Source organism: Neofelis nebulosa, chromosome 3, assembly GCF_028018385.1.
Source record: "Neofelis nebulosa isolate mNeoNeb1 chromosome 3, mNeoNeb1.pri, whole genome shotgun sequence".
NCBI lineage: Eukaryota > Metazoa > Chordata > Mammalia > Carnivora > Felidae > Neofelis > Neofelis nebulosa.
Window position 1 is genome coordinate 52873472 of NC_080784.1, and position 16757 is coordinate 52890228.

General features: G+C 45.1%; 1 protein-coding gene across 1 annotated transcript in view; it reads left to right on the plus strand.

Moving 5' to 3' along the window:
* The window catches only part of LOC131507970 (uncharacterized), a 40711-nt gene that overhangs the window by 23052 nt on the left and 902 nt on the right, over nt 1–16757 (plus strand). The gene's annotated exons all lie outside the window — the stretch shown is intronic.

Consider the following 16757-nt stretch of genomic DNA (forward strand, 5'->3'; position numbering starts at 1 on the left):
AGCCACAAGCAATTAAGTGAGAGGAAAACGATGAAGAACAGCAGCAAAGGTCAAGTCACCCCAGCGCTTCCCTGAATGGAGGGAGGAAACCCAGCAGCCCTATATATGTCATTCCCATAGCACTTCTCCAATTCTGGACTCAGGATCAAAAAGCAATTGAGTCAGGATGTAGACTAACTCCCACTCAATGCAGGGCCTCTGTCCAACCAAGAAATAACAAGGAGAGAAGTCATGGATAGCGGGCCCTGGGAGTCAGGGTCAGTGAGACCCCAAAGAAGAAGACATGATTTGCCCTTGGCAAATCCATGTCCCATGTGCGAGGTACGGTATGATAAAGAATGTCTCCTTGACCAAACTTTAGACAGGTCCTCTGAGCCCTTTTTTCAAGTAGCCCTCATCCTTGTTCATTCTTTCAGAGTCCAGTTTTTGTTAAGAGTCCTTGTAAGTCAGTTTAGAAATAATCCTGTATCCTTGGTATCTGATGACCCTCAATATCTGATCAATTCCTTCATTCCCCTCACCCCACTCCAGGTGAAATCTGAGTACCCTGACCTGCCTTCTGCAAGAGTCTTCTTAGGTCTTTTTAGCAATAATCCCCTACCTTGATGTCTCCTCTTAGTAATTTCCATCTACTTATGCCACAGACTGCTCCTTGGCTATTAATCCCCACTTGTTCCAATTGTATTTGGAGCTGAGCCCCATCTCTGTCATCTCAATAATCTTGACACCTATCATGGTAGTCCTGAATAAAGTCTTTCTTACCATTTTAACAAGTGTAAGAATAATTTTTCTTAGTTACTTAGTTAGTTAGTTAGAAGTATGGAGGGAGAGAGAGAGAGAGAGAGAGAGAGAGAGAGAGAGAGAATCTTAAGCAGGCTCCAATGCCCATGCCCAGCATGGAGCCCAATACAGGGCTTGATCTCATGACCATGAGATCATGACCTGAACCAAAATCAAGAGTCGGATGCTTAACCGACTGATAATTTTTCCTTTAACAGGAAATATTAAAAGCAAGCAAACAGATATCTGCTTTTTTCAGGTTTTATGTATATGAGTTTTACAAGCTGCCTAGCTGACCAACTACAGAATAATCGTGAGGATTATTGGCAATACACAGAATTGTGATCAGATGGAAGATTCCAGGCTATTGGATTTATCTTTCATAGAGAAGAACCTAGGGACATGGCCAGAAGTGTCAGCAGCTCCAGGCACCATCCCTAGAGCCAGTCCCCTGGTGGAGTGGGGCCACCATTTATTGGTGACTGCTGAAGCCAGAGCCTGAGCTCATGGCCACCCTCTGACAGTCTCCCATCATTATGTGGTGCTAGCCAAGTGACTTTTGGAACCTGTGATATCTATAGTTCTGGCTGCCTCTTGCATGGGGAGGAGCAACCACCTAAAGTCTGGTCTTTTCTTCTCTAAACAGAGATTCCCCTCCATGGGCCACGTCCAAGAGGAATGTACACTATTTGTATTCACAACACCTGATTCTAAAAGAATCCTAGATACCTGGCTCACTTTCTCACGAGGCAGTTGGGACTCAAACCATTGGGTAAAATCCCTCACCCACCACCAACCAGTGTGGGCACAGCTGGGGTTTGAATCTAGAACTAGAGATAAGAAGACATTCCTTTCTAGTTAGTGGGATCCCACATGATCCATGCCAAGTGAGTCTGAACAGATTTCAGTTATTTTTCACCCTTGAAGTTGGGAGAAAACTACCTTCTAAAGTTTTCTTTGTGGGAGGAGGAAAAAATAAGAACCTGTAATTCAGCAGGGAATACAATTTTAAAAATAAGCCTTTGGGCCAGTGTATTTAATGCCCGCCCCTTGGGGATCTTCAGCCCATAACTCAGGAGCACAATGGCTTTTCTTGTTATGAATGAGTGTGAAGTGCCAGCAGAGGAAATAGGAAGCCCCCAATGTAGTCTGAATGGACCTGTGAACAGGGATAATAAAAGTTGTCCTGGATTTCCGTTACCACCAGGTGTTTCCGCTGGGGGCTTCTATTCATTCAGGCTTTGGGATGGCCACGGTGCCAAATCTTCCAGGCTGACCCCAGCCCCTTGTCCATGCCCCTGACCTCACCACAATCACTAGGGCCCACCCAGGCCTGGACTCCTGGGACTTCTTGATGAGCATGTTCTCACTTCTGGGGCACCAACACTGGGATTTATTCTAGAGTAAAGGTGAGGGGTGAGAAAGAAGAAGGGGCACCAAATTACAGCCCCCAGACATTTTGATAAAAGAAGCTCATGAGAGGGAATGCAGGTGCACATGGAGACAGGTGATCATGAGCTATGGGTGACAGAGACACAGTGAGGGACTTGGGCCAGGAGCCAGGAGGGCCCCAGCAATGGCGAGGACTGGGGTTAGATGCTGAGAAGGACACCCATCTGTAAGGAAGGGCTAAAAGAGGTACACATCAGAACAGCTGGAGGCAGGCCCTGGAAGCCTGCCCTGAAGTCTAACCCTAACTTACCCTGTGACCTTGAGCATATCACTGCCTCACTGAGCCTGTTCCTTAGTTCCCAAACAAGAAGATTGGAACATGCTGCTCATCTAGTGCTACCTTCTGTGATCTGACATCAGACTGTGAGACAGAAATGCTTCCAATTGAAAGGGAAAAGCAGGCTCCAGTCTCAAATACCCACATGAACTAGATAAGAGTGCAGATGAGTGAGGTCAGCCTGGTGCAAGAAGAGGGACTTGGGAGGGTGGGCTGAAGTCACTTGCCTGTCACATATTCCAACAGGATACAGGCCACAGAACCTGCCCCCTGCCAGATGAGAGACCCTGTCAAGGCAGCCTTCTTATCTCCAAATGCTGAGGAAGCCATTGGGATGGGCAATGCTGCCCTTTAACCATTTTAATTAAACATATTCATAGATATGCTGCCATGGCAGGGGGTGGGGACCTTGTCATTCTAAAGTGGAGAGAAATATTTATTCTGTTGGGGTAGAGAATATATGATAAATGACTTAGCTTTTTACATGGAAGATGGTTTACAACACACACCAGCTGGGTGAATGAGAGCTCTTGGATCAACCATAACCCTGACCCCATCACAAGTATGAAGAAGGCCCACCTCCTCCAGAAAGCCTGTCATGGTTTCCCAATCCTGGAGGACACTGTCTGGAACCCATGGATAGGTGACTACATGGTCACTGGAACATATTAACTGGGATTGTTCCTCTCTGGCAATATCACTATGACAGGTGGAAGAACTTCCAACTGGGAACCCCAAATCCTACCATTTCTAGTCTTTCTTCATTCCATCTTCAGGGCAGGTGGGTGAGCCAAACAATAAACATGTACTAAGAACCCGGGAACCTCGGTGGCTCAGTCGGTTGAGCATCCGACTTAAGCTCAGGTCACAATCTCATGGTTCTTGAGTCCACACCTCGCATTGGGCTCTCTGCTGTCAGCACAGAGCCTGCATCAGATCCTCTGTCCCCTTCTCTCTCTGCCTCTCCCCTGCTTGTGTCCTCTCTCTCTCTCTCTCTCTCTCTCTCTCTCTCTGCCTCTCTCTCAAAAATAAATAAACATCAAAAAACATTTACTAAGAACCTACTTGGGCGAGAGCAGCCCTCTGGTTGCCATTGTTTGGAGAGCAAGTTCTGACTATGGACAGTCCAGGTGTTTGACTGATATCTTTATTAGTCGCCTAAGGCCTTTGGTAATTAGTAATTAAAGTATGCATCATGACATCCAAGATAATGTATATCTTCAGTTCCTCAGGCAAGATGATGGTGATAGTGGTGATGTTGATGGTACATAGATAAACAGCTTCAGACTAAATACTCAACTATATACATTTTGTATCCCAGTTTGCACTTTTGGGTCTAGTAACTAAATGATGCAAGAAGGGTGTATATTATAATACAAGTAAGAGCATTGAGGCTCATCAATGTCAGAGATCTTGTAACTAGTAAGTGGCAGAGAAAATCTTGTTTTCTCAGCTGAGAAAGCCAGGTCTGCAAAGCACTGTCTGCCACAATGGCATCACCCAGAAGATGCTGAGTAGGCTGAATATTGCTGTCCACACTGGGGAAACACCCCTGGGACTAGATGACTTTAGTTTTTCTTACAGCAGACATGAGAACCCTGGTCCTGCTCCAACTCCTAGGGAAGCCAAGTGGACCCACAGCTTCAGCTGGACCTTGAAAAATGGTGATATCCATCCTTTAGTCTGTACACACATGCTGGGCACAGGACTGCCAGGCACAGAGCGGATGAGAGGTGTGGGTAGTAAAATGATCACCAAGCTAGAATCCAGAAATCTACATTAAATTACAAGGCATTCACCTGCTAGCTGTGTGATCTTAGGTAAGCACCTTCCCCTCTGACCTTCAGTGTCCTTATCTACAAAATGAGGGAATTAAATTAGATGCTCTTTTGTAAATCCCCTGTTGTATTATTGAACAATTCTACAATGGCTCCCATGCCCTTTGGGACCCACTAGCACCTTCCAGAAGCCCACCCAATGGAGGCTGCTAGGAATCCATAACTTTACCTGGAAGAAGAGAAAATTGAGAGCAGGAAGCAGGTGCTTCTCTGAGTGGAGGTTTTTTTCCATTTGCTCTAGCCATCCAAATCCCAGCCACCCTTCAGGTCAAGACTCAGGTGTGAAACAGCAAACGCAGCAGCCACTGCCTGTCTTTTCCCATCCCCACGTCCCTGCTGGCCCCAGCTCTCCCTCCTACTTCCAGGGCACCCCCTCTCTGAACCTACTACTAAACCATATCACTTGCAGTTTTGCAATTTCCAAACTGAGCTCAGACTCTCACTTTCCAGAAATCCCCACATGCAGAAAGTTTCACCCCTCCAGGCTCCCCTTGGCCTAGAACTTTCCACCCTACTTTGGGCCTAGCTATGTTGGTCATGGATTTATTTATGATGCTCATGCTTCTTGGAAGGGTGCAGGAATGGAGGTGGGGGAAACTGGAGGGTTAGGATCGCCATGGGTTCATGCAGATTTTAAAGTTTTGCACCTGGTCTCTGACTTGGCTCACAGTTGCTGCCAGGTCTGGGAGGTGGCTGAACCAGCAACATAGCAACCATGCCCAGGGCTAAAAATCCAGCTATGGAATCCCCTTGGAAGGAGGGCAAGAATATGACCACCAGCAAGACCACCATTTACATGCCTTTGGGGCAGGAGGCAGCAGGCAAACAGAAGAAATGCAAAGTTTCAGTCATTTCAGGCTGCTATAACAAATTACTACAGATCTAGTGGCTTAAACACTAAAATTTATTTCTCACCGATATGGAAGCTGGAAAGTCCAAGATCAAGGTGTCGGCAGATCTCATGTCTGGTGAGAGACTGCTTCCTGGTTTTCAGATGGCCTCTTCTTACTGTGTGCTCACACGGTGGAGAACAGAGAGAGGAAGCCAGCTCTCTTGTGTCTCTTCTTATAAGGGCACAAATCCTATCATGAGGACTCCACTCTCATGACTTCATCACCTCCTAAAGGCGCCATTTCTTTTCTTCTTTTAATTTTTTTTGTTTTTACTTATTTTTTGAGAGATAAAGACAGAGCTATGAGCGGGGAAGGAGCAGAGAGAGGGAGACACAAAATCTGAAGCAGGCTCCAGGCTCTGAGCTGTCAGCATAGAGCCCGACATGGGACTCGAACTCACAGACCATGAGATCATGACCTGAGCTGAAGTCAGACACTTAACTTACTAAGCCACCCGGGTGCCCTAAGGCCCCACTTCTAATAGCATCCCATTGGAGGTTAGAATGTTAGCATATGAATTTGGTGGGGGGACATGAGGAGGCAAATAATGGTACAGTTATGGAAGAGTGCTCTCCTGGCTCCTGCCAAGGCAGAGGATAGAGTCAGTAGAGACAGACCCCTTCATTCCTCTCTCTTTTTTTCTCTACCTTGTTCATATTCTCCATAACGGTTATCAAGTTATCACCACCTGAAAGGATCTTGTGTATTACATCTTCACTGTTTCACTTTCTGCTTTTTCTCATGAGACAGAAAGTTCCTTGAGAGTAGTCCCTTGGTTGTCACGTCTGCTGCTGTGTTTTCAGAGCCCAGAAGGGTACCAGTTGGTACTCAGTAAATGAGTTAGTGAACAAAGAAATAAACCCTTGTTATCATTAGCATTATCCCCAAATTATAGTTAAAGGAAATGGAGGTCCAGGGAGGTTAAATTACTTGCTCATGACACACAGCTAATAAAAGAGGTGAGAACCCACCCTAGGTCTTAGAAATTTCTAGTTGGTTAACAGTCTCATACATCATATGAATTGTTTCATTGTCCCTGAAAGCAGTCACAAGCCCAAGTCAGATGTCTAGAGGCTTTCTCAGCTCTCAAGTCCAGAAGAGTCAAGGAGGTTGCAATACCTTTAAGGCTTGATATATACCACTGATGCCATACATTTTAGTTGGGGGAGCACCGCCATGTTTTTCCCTCTACTTAGGAGTCTAGTTCAGTAAATATTTTTTGAGGTTACCACACATATGTGGTATCAGATAGATGTTATTCAACTGAGCCCAGCTGTGGTTGACTTACTGACCCTTCCTGAGAGTTAGCACCCTAGGGCAGGTTCCGAGTCTCTATCATTCCTCAACCACCATGGTTTCCAGAACAGGCTCAGTGTGGAATTGTGTGTGTGGAATTGAACCAAATTATCTTCATCCTTTATTGGTGCCCTTCTTGTCTAGTAGGCTCCTTATGCAGGGGATCCCAGCCTGAGCCCGTTTCCTTGACAACAAAGTTCCCACTTTCTTGCAGGCCTTAGGCACAGTTAACACCTGCTCTAAGAAAGGTGTAGAGAGAAGACTCCCTTTCTCCAGGAGTCTTTTCCTTTGCTTCCCAAGAAGTAGAGGCTAGAGATCGGCTGCTGGTGTCCAGTCAAGGCCCTAACTTTTACATGTCAAGCCTGAGAGCACACTTGGTGAAATTTCCCAGCTGAGGGAATGTTCCCTTCTCCACCAGCCTCCTCCAGCCTACTCCATATCTCCAAGCACCAGAGCCTCCGTCCCTGGGCCCACACAAACTCATCTTTACCTACTGCTCCACATGAGATCTTTCCCCAGAATTCTCTGTTCTCTAAATGGGCACTGCACCTGCCCTCACCTTTTGCATCCTTCCTCTACTCCATTAAACAGTGGGAACCACATTCAAGCCATACGAAGGTCATAGTTACTGATAAGCATCCAGTCAGAGCTCCTGCCTGGAGGGTTTCCATCTCATCCTCCATCCACGGGGGCTGAACTGCCCCAGTTCCCCAGTGGGACAGTTATCAGACCTGGGCTTTAACCCAGCTCTGCCATGTTCAATGGCCAGTGGCTGGAACTCTTTGAGCTCCAATTATGCCAACTGTAGCACAGAAGTAAACACACTTCACACAGTTGTTATAAAAACTAGTGGGAAAAATGCCTAGCTTAGGTGGGTTTTCTAAACACCATCTCCTTAAGAAAGTGGAATAATAATACCTAACTTAGGGGAGTGGTGAGGATTAAATGAAGTGCCATATTTAAAGTTAGCAGAGTGTACCATACATAGTTGTGTCTCAATAAATGGCAGCTAATGTCATCAATATTGTGGTCTCTAACAAACGGACTGCCTTAACACCCAATCTGGGCTTGACCTTATTTGCATCTTGTGCTTCCTGACTTCCAGCAGAACCTGTAAAGCTTTGGCACCTCATTCTTGGCAGTGCATTAAGTATGTTATCCCATGTGTTCCTCCCAGGAAGATAGGATTCAGTAGAAAGATCCTTGATTTTGGAGTCTGACAGGCCTGGCTTGAAATCTGTATTTCACCACTCACTGGCTGTGTAAACTTGGGCAATTAATTTAATTCTACTGATCTCCTATTTCCTCTTTTTCAAAATAGGATCATTAGGAAAGGCTTTGCAAAGAAGCCATCATTTGAAATGTGCCTGGAAGGACAGGTAAGATTTGGAGAAATGGAGGGGAAGGGAGAGCCCATGATGGGACAGATGCAGATGAGTGGGGGAGACAGAGGGAGGGGGACAACAACTCTGTGTCACAGGGCACAGGGGAGCCAAATCATGAAGGCCTTGACTATCAGGCAGGCGGGACTTTACTCTGTAGGCAAAGAGGAACCACGGAAGCTTTGCAGGACAATGAGGCCACCTGCACTGCATCTCTTGGCCTGTGTTAGAAGTGAGCTCATGCTACTGGTTTCTGGGAATATGGAGATCCCACTTGTAGCACCTGCAATGGGGGATCCATTCTTGGCAGAATGAGTAAGGACCCCAGGCTTGTCTCATGTTCTTTCATGTCTCTCTACAAGTATGTGTAGTTTGGACACATGCTTGCTAACTGGGATTTTGTTCTCATTACTCCTACCATGTGGATGATGCCCAGAAAAGTAGAGGAAGGGATACGAAGTCACCAAAAGTTGTACCCCTGAGAATATGCAAAGAGTGACTACGAGGAGTGAGTGAGTGGAGTCTCTAGTCCAGGTGGAGATATGCGATTTGGCCATTCTGAAAGGTGGGTACCAAAGCTCATGAGAGAAGAAGAAGGCCAGGCCAGAGGTCTGGCTGAGCTGGAAGAACTGAGAGCTTCCTTGAGCCAATACCAGGATGGGCCAAAAACCATGGAATCAGGCCACATGTTGTGCTAGAAAGAGCACCAAACCTAGAGTCCAACAATTCGGAGTTCAGCTTCTGTTTCAGCCATTGATTAGCTATGGAATCAGCATGCAAAGTGAAGTCTTTATGAGCTTTAACTTGCTGCTCTACATAGCAACATTGCCCTCTCAGGGCTGTTATGAGAAGCACATGAACACACCTAGGTGGTTGCCATAGGAGGCACTGGATTTAAACGCTTGATATGAACAACACAGAAGAAAACATAGGCCAGTTGTAAAACTGGAATCTGATGTCTCTGATTAGCAAAATCAAGGAGCAGCACACACATGTGGTGTCCAGGCCCTGTCCCATCCAGGAACCCTACAAAGAAAGAATAGGACTGTGACACCCAGTTCTACAGCAGAAGCTACTTGCTCTGTCTTCCAAGTCACAGAGCTGATTGTGGCTAATAAAAGATCAGAAGCTAGGGTCCAGCAAATGACCTGCTTGGATGGGAGGGAGACATGGACAGAAGTGCTTCTTTTTCCTCTGGTCCCTTGCTCAGGGACAACATCTTTATTATTCTATATAGTTGAAGGTAGCTGGCTTCTCCACCATGGAGAAAAGTGGACTATAGTGGGTCATGTCAATTCACCTTGTTTGGGAATGGAAACAGCACAGATTTTTATTTTAGGACTCTTAAGGACTTTAAATTATTAGGACCACAGATTTCAGTCTGAACCCACAGCAGTTGAGCAATGGTATCTAATATAGGTTCAAAAGTTACCAATTGTAATGAACATAAGCAAACAAATAAACGTTCATTCCTGCATCATTGAATACTATGTTGTGTTTAAGCAGAAGTTTTGTGGATTCAGGGCCAGAGAGATTTGGTGGAACAAGCACTGGGCTTAGAGTCAAAGGGCCTGAAAGGATCCTGAGTACAGGACTCACCACTGGGTCCTTGATTGTAGGGAAGCTACTTAGCCTGTGGGCATTCACTTTTCTCATTTGTAAATGGAATAATGGGATACTTTATGCACAGGGAAGTTGTCCAGTTGAATGGGATGTAGACGTGAATGTACTTTATATACCTTGAAGTGCTATAGAAGTGGGAAATGTTTGCTTGGTGGGTTCTAGAATTGATTTACTTGGCCTGAAGATTCTCTTGCTCAAAGTGGTCATCCATTGGCCTTGGCTGTCATCTTCCCACTCTCCCTGGGTGTAGGGAAGGCAGAGCTGCCTGGAATGATGTGCAGTAGTAGGTCAGAGGCTTCTCCACCCTGGTCAGGTCTTGCTCTTAGGGATTGGAGAGAGTGCCCAGGGAGCCTGGCTCCCCTCCTTCCCACTTAGAGGCAGATAGTGCCAGGTGAATGCAAGATTCCTGAGCAGGAGGACCCTCGGTCAGGCCTTCCCAGCTCTTGAAAAGCCCTGTGGATCACAGGGCATCTACTACCATGGTGGTCTCTATGGGATGAGGCAGTGAGGTGTGGTGGGAAGGATAGACTTAGGAAGTTGAGCTTCTCACTCCTGCATTTCAACTCTTCTGCAGTCTGGGTGAGTCACACCCTCCCTCTGAGCTATGTTTTTGTCTTGGAATGATCTCTAAGATCTTCGCCATCTCTGAAAAGTAAATTCCTGTCCTTCAAAACTGTAAATGTATTGCAATGCCTTTGCTCTTAGATCTTGGAGTTTGTTGATCACTTTTTATCCTCCCCTCTGTCCCACTGACATTTCCAAAAGTCCGCATCGTCAAAAGTTAGCCTTCTTTGTACCTTCTGACACTAGAATGTCTCATCCAGGCCCTGACAGTACTTCATACCACCCTCCAACCTCCCGGGGCCTGTCTTTCCTGCCCTCTCTTCCCAGATAAAGAAATTCAGGGGCGCCTGGGTGGCGCAGTCGGTTAAGCGTCCGACTTCAGCCAGGTCACGATCTCGCGGTCTGTGAGTTCGAGCCCCGCGTCAGGCTCTGGGCTGATGGCTCGGAGCCTGGAGCCTGTTTCCGATTCTGTGTCTCCCTCTCTCTCTGCCCCTCCCCCGTTCATGCTCTGTCTCTCTCTGTCCCAAAAATAAATAAAAAACGTTGAAAAAAAAATTAAAAAAAAAAAAAGAAAAGAAATTCAGGCACAGAGAAAGCCATGGGATACTCCAGTGGCCCTAGATTTCCTTCTCAGGATATGTCCTCACTGACATGGGCTCTTCTGACACAATGTCCCCACTCACAATGCACCCCAACTTTTAGATTAACCCAACGAACTTAAACAAATGATGGACACTTCCTTTCAGATAGAAACCGGGTGATAAGTGAAAGATTTCGGAGTCAGGAAGACCTTCCAAGGTCCTCCATGTCAGAACACATGGGGTCATGATCACCCAGCCTACCTAGTTGGAGGGTGATACCTAATTGTATCATGACCAGGGCAGGTTAATATGGGCATGTGTTGAGTAAGGATTGATAGAAGGCCAGGATGCCTGTGCTGATAGAGCAGTTTGGAGGGCAGAAGATAAGTCTCACTGCAAACAGTTTTGCAATTGCCCAGTGCTCAGATACTTTATAAAACAAAGCCATTTCTGCTACTTCTTCTGTAATCTAAAAGCACTGCCATCTATGTAGCCCTCAGAGGAAACAGAGCAGAGTAGTCAGAATTCATTATTAGGATGGCCTTTTATAGATGGGGAAACTGTAAAAATTTCCAGAATTCCAGGACTGGCTTGGATGAGCTTACTTTTATGAGTGGTAAGACCTGGAGTGTGACACCAATCTCAGTGCTGGCAAAGACAGGACACCTGTCCTAGCACAGTGCCCCAGGCCTCCGGAAGGTCACCCAGGGAACCAGACACACAGCTCCCAGCAAGCCACCTAAAAATAACATTGAGATCTGTACCTGCACACTCCCAGCCACCATGTGCAGGGCGGTGTGCACAAGCTGAGGGCACAATGAATGGGGATTGTTAAGCAGGAGATGGCTTGTATTCATCTGCATTGCTTGGGTCTGCGCCAGCCCCTTTTCTCCAAGTAATCCCATTTTGGCTATTGTGCCCATTATGGCTGATCATTATCTTGGTTGTTTATCCAGTTGCTGTATAGATTGACTTTCTGAATGTTAGGGTTTGGCTGTTTCCATAACAGGAAGCTGCTTGCTGTCTTACTGTGTTAAGAGACTCCAGTCTACACAATAGAATCCCAGCAAAACCCTAAACACTCCATTTGCTGGGGAAACCTCATTGAATCTAGCTTATTGTTTCTTTTATAGGCTGAATCCTGTATTTACAGTCAGAGTGCTGTGTGTGTGTGTGTGTGTGTGTGTGTACGCATGCACAGGATATTCAGTATTCAGCCTGGCTTTTCACTTTCCACCTGAGCCTCAGCACAGATTAGGGTGTGAAGATTCCCCAGCGCAACTAAAGATTCCCCAGCTCAACTAAAGTTGAGGGTGTGGGGAACGCAGGCAGGACCTGTTCCTGCAGAGTTTCTCCTGCTTCTCCTCAGGTTGCCTTGTACCCAGAAGGAAGTTGGCGTTTGTGTTGTCATATCAAGACACAACCAGCAGAACAAAACACTCAAGTCTGCGTTGAACCCAGGCGCCGAGACCCCTATGGAGGAAATAGAAGGTCAAAAGGGAGACATTTGGTCCTTGTTGCTGTGTGTCACTATTATTTATTATTTTCTGAGATGGTTCCCATGCCCATGAGAGTTTTCAACAACTCCACTCTGGGCATCTGGTTAAATATAATGAATTCATTTTTTATTTGACCAGGTTCCCTCCTCTCATCTCACCTATCAAGGAGCTTAGAGAAGAAATCAGGTGGAGCACAGTTGGAAGAATCTAGATTTCCATGGAGAGCTGCCTCCTTCAGAACAGAGACTTGACACATCAGAGAATCAGGTGTATAGAGCTTGGCTGGACACTCCCTGAGAACACAGTCCTCAGCCTGCTACCTGGTGGGGTAAGCCTGCCAACTTGATGTTTTAAGGACCTTTATGAGCTTACAGTTCTTTGGGATGCAGTTCTAGATAGAAAATAAGCCTAGATCCCTTAGGGTACCTTTAAACCTTGTAGATCCCATAAATACAGATGATTTTAGCATTTTACCTGATGTAACCAGTGAAGCTAGTGAAAAAGCCTGTCAAATCATCCATAACGGTTAAGTGAGTATGCAAACTGTAAAGAGAGTAGTAAGTATCACAGATTACAGAGGCTACCTGCAGTCAAACACTGCCAGGACCCTTTCTCTGCTCATCAGTAGAGTGCAACTGGTTTACCCATAATGAGCCAGGCAGAAGCTTGAGGTAAAATGAAGTGAGATTGCTGGGTCTCAGAGGAAGCTGGCAGATAATGCAGACATCACCTAGTTCAATCCACTTCTTCACTTTATAGTAGAGAAGAGTGAGGTCAAGGAAGTCAAATACTTGAGGTCAAGTGACTAGTTAATGGCACAGTATCAGGGGAGGATGCCCTGTTCCCCAGTCCACAGTGAGGGGCAACAGAGAGAGTGATCATTCCCCTCAAAAACCCAGGTGGGAAGGGATGGCAGCCACACAACCCAGAAAGCCAAGGCACCAAGAGAATGTGGACACAGGGCTTTGTCTCAAATGATTGGGCCTGGGTTACTTTATTTCTTTTTTAATTTTTTAATGCTTATTTATTCTTGAGAGAGACAGAGAGAGAGAGAGAGAGACAGAGAGAGAGAGAGAATCTGAAGCAGGCTCCAGGCTCCAAGCTGTCAGCACAGAGCCCAGTGTGGGCTCGAACTCACGAACTGTGAGCCTAAGTCAGCTTAGATGACTGACCTGAGCTTAAGTCAGATGCTTAACCGAATGAGCCACCTAGGCTCCCTGAGCCTGGGTTACTTTAAATCACTACATATATTGTAGCTTCCAAATGTCTTTAGAAGAAAATGCAAGAGAAGGAGAAGGAGAAAGAGGAAAAGGAGGAGGAGGGGCAGGCGAGGGGAAAGAGAAGACAAAAGGAGAAGAAAACTCAAGTTTCCTGGGGAGATATTTCAAGTTACATAAAGCATGGGAGTCAATGGTTTTAGCGACTTTAAAAAAAATTTTTTTTAACATATATTCATTTTTGAGAGACAGAGAGAGACAAAGTGTGAGTAGAGGAGGGGCAGAGAGAGGGAGACACAGAATCTGAAGTAGGCTCCAGGCTCTGTGCTGACAGGCTGACAGCAGTGAGCACAATGTGGGGCTCGAACCCACAAACTGTGAGATCATGACCCGAGCTGAAGTCGGACGCCCAACCAACTGAGACACCCAGGCGCTCCTAACCACTCTTAAATAAAATTGGAGGCCCCAGTGGCAGAGGCCTCCAGTGGGGAGGGGTGGGGGGTTGGGCAGGGAGGCGGAGGAGAGAAGTGCTTTAAACTTTTGACTCTTAGAATAAGTTCTGAATTTCCAAAGCCTTCTGTTCTGCTTGCAAAGAACTGATCTGGTGAGATAGCTATAAACACTAACCAATCCATCTGATCCAAAGAGGTAGAAAAAGTGTTTGCTTGTCTGTGTGTGTGTGTGTGTGTGTGTGTGTCTACTCTTTCAAACAAATGTGAAAATGTGAATATTCTTGTATCTGGGTGCTGATAGAATTCTAAGGGCCCCATAATCAAACCTCCACTGGATGCCTGAATCTAGATCTTAATCAGAAACCTCTCTTTTAGTTGAAGGCTCTTGGTGTCCCATGCATCTAACACTATTTCCACCTTGTTCCATTCCTCTTTGGGGGTTCCTGTAGACAGAGCCTCCTGGGGAAAGCCATCACCCAGAGAGCTGTCATGAGAGCTGTTTAGCAGTAGAGGGCGGTGTTTACCTAAAATCCAAGCATGAACTTGTCCTACAAGACAAACTTCGAATTCTGATGCCTTAAGCATGGTCATCTGGTCATCTAACTGGTTCTCTTGTCTCCTCCAAACCATGTACAAACCAGCCCAACAGATGAGAAGGTCGTAAGTTCACAAAGTGCTCCCTTGTCTTACTCAGGAGCTCAGTCCTGTGGTAGCAATTCTCCTTGTCTGCCTGCACCCATTGTGTTACATTTCCTTTTGTTCTGTTCCACTGACTTTGAACCTTGTGTTCATATTGCCACAGATCGAATTACTTCCCCAAGATGCCTTCCCTCTATTATTCTCATTTAGCTAGCATTCAGTACCATGTTAACATCCTTGGGGTGGGACACAGGGTAGGGTTGGGCAGTGCAAAGTGGGCCTAATCTGAACATGGGCAGATTAAATCTAACATTGTCTGAGAGTTTGGGATAAAGCTAGATCTTGTAAACAGTAAATAAAGAGCATTTGCTTATTTACTGGGCTTACATGTCAGAAGCCTGGTTTCTGTAAAACACATATAAAAACCAGAATCACTCTTACAGGACTATGCTTATTGGGGAAAAAAAATGCCCCCAAGACATTTGGAACACTGGAAATAACCAGACATCCACAGTGTTATTCTCTAAATATTAGCCATATTTCTGTGGATAACATTAACTTTACTTGTGTTGAGATTTGGCCTTGGTATGTATAAGGTTAAGCCTTGGGGCCCCCCATTCTAGCCAAAGTGCCTTACTACAGCCATGTCCTTTGTGAAATTTGCAAATGTGAGACATATTAATCACAAATTGGTTAAGACTATTATTTTTTCCACTCTGCCTTCTCCTCTGTCATACTTGCCACGTATATACATACTTCAGATACTTCTGTGTAGTTAATCATTGCTAACCATCCAGGTATATAAATGGCTTCCAGGCAACACCCAAGGGACCCAACAGTGCCATGAGGTGAAGGTGCAAGGCCCGAAGTCTTGCTTCAGTGAGCACATGTCTCAGGGCTCCCAGCACTGAAAGTATGTACCAAGCAGAAGAGACCCAAGATTTGAAGTACACAAAGCCAGAAGCTTGTATGGATTATTTTTCTGGTTTTGTGATACTTGTTGAGTTTTTTTTTTTCTTTTAGAAATATGCTATTTGGACAAAACTATGGAGAACATAAAAAGATCTGTGATTACTGGGGGTTAAGGAATAAGGAGGGTTGAATAGGTGAAGCACAGAGGATTTTTAGGGCAGTTAAACCACTCCATATGGTTCTGTAAGAGGAGATGCATGCCACTATACATTTTTCTAGATCCACAGAATGTACAATACGAGGAGTGAACCCTAATATAAACTATGGACTTTGGGTGATTATAAGGTGTCAGTGCAGGTTCATTGATTGTAACAATGTACCTCTCTAAAGGGGATGTTGATAGTGGGGGAGGCTGTGCATGTTAGTGGGCAAGGGGTCCATTGGAAATCTCTGTACCTTTTGCTTTATTTTACTGTAAATATAAACTTGCTTTAAAAAATAAAGTCTATCTTTTAAAAAAAATAGATAATTTTTTGTGATTCATTTACTCATTCCAAATAAATATTCACTTTTGAGCTTAGATATGCATTCACAATCTTGTATTCTATTTCTTTAAGAGGCTTCCAAATTGTAGAGTCCCCTAAAAAACCTGCTGCTGCTTTGGTTATAGATAGCAAATTCTTGCAGCTGTATTAGCTCACACTTAATAACTATGTCATTTTCCACTCAGATTATAAATATCTTTTTAAAATTTTTTTCACACTTTTATTATTTACTTATTTATTTTTAATTTACATCCAAGTTAGTTAGCATATAGTGCAACAATGATTTAAGGAGTAGATTCCTTAATACCCCTTATCCATTTAGCCCATCCCCCCCTCCCATAACCCTTCCAGTAACTCTCTGTTATGGTATACCGTATTTAAGAGTCTTTTATGTTTTGTCTCCCTTCCTGTTTTTATATTTTTGCTTATGTTTATCTGTATTGTATCTTAAAGTCCTCATATGAGTGAAGTTTTTAATATTTATTTATTTTTGAAAGAGACAGAGACAGAGAGTGAGCGGGGGTGGGCGGGTGCAGAGAGAGAGGGAGACACAGAATCCAAAGCAGGCTCCAGGCTCTGAGCTGTCAGCACAGAACCCGATGTGGGGCTCAAACTCATGAACTGTGAAATCATGACCTGAGCCGAAGTCAGATGCTTAACTGACTGAGCCATGCAGGCGCTCCCAGATTATAAATACCTTGATGGTGAAAAAGTACTATTTCTTGCATTCCATACATGAAGTAAAACTATTCATTGGCTGGAGTTAATAGACCCCTCTTAGTATACTCCACTGGCTGTTATCTGTAG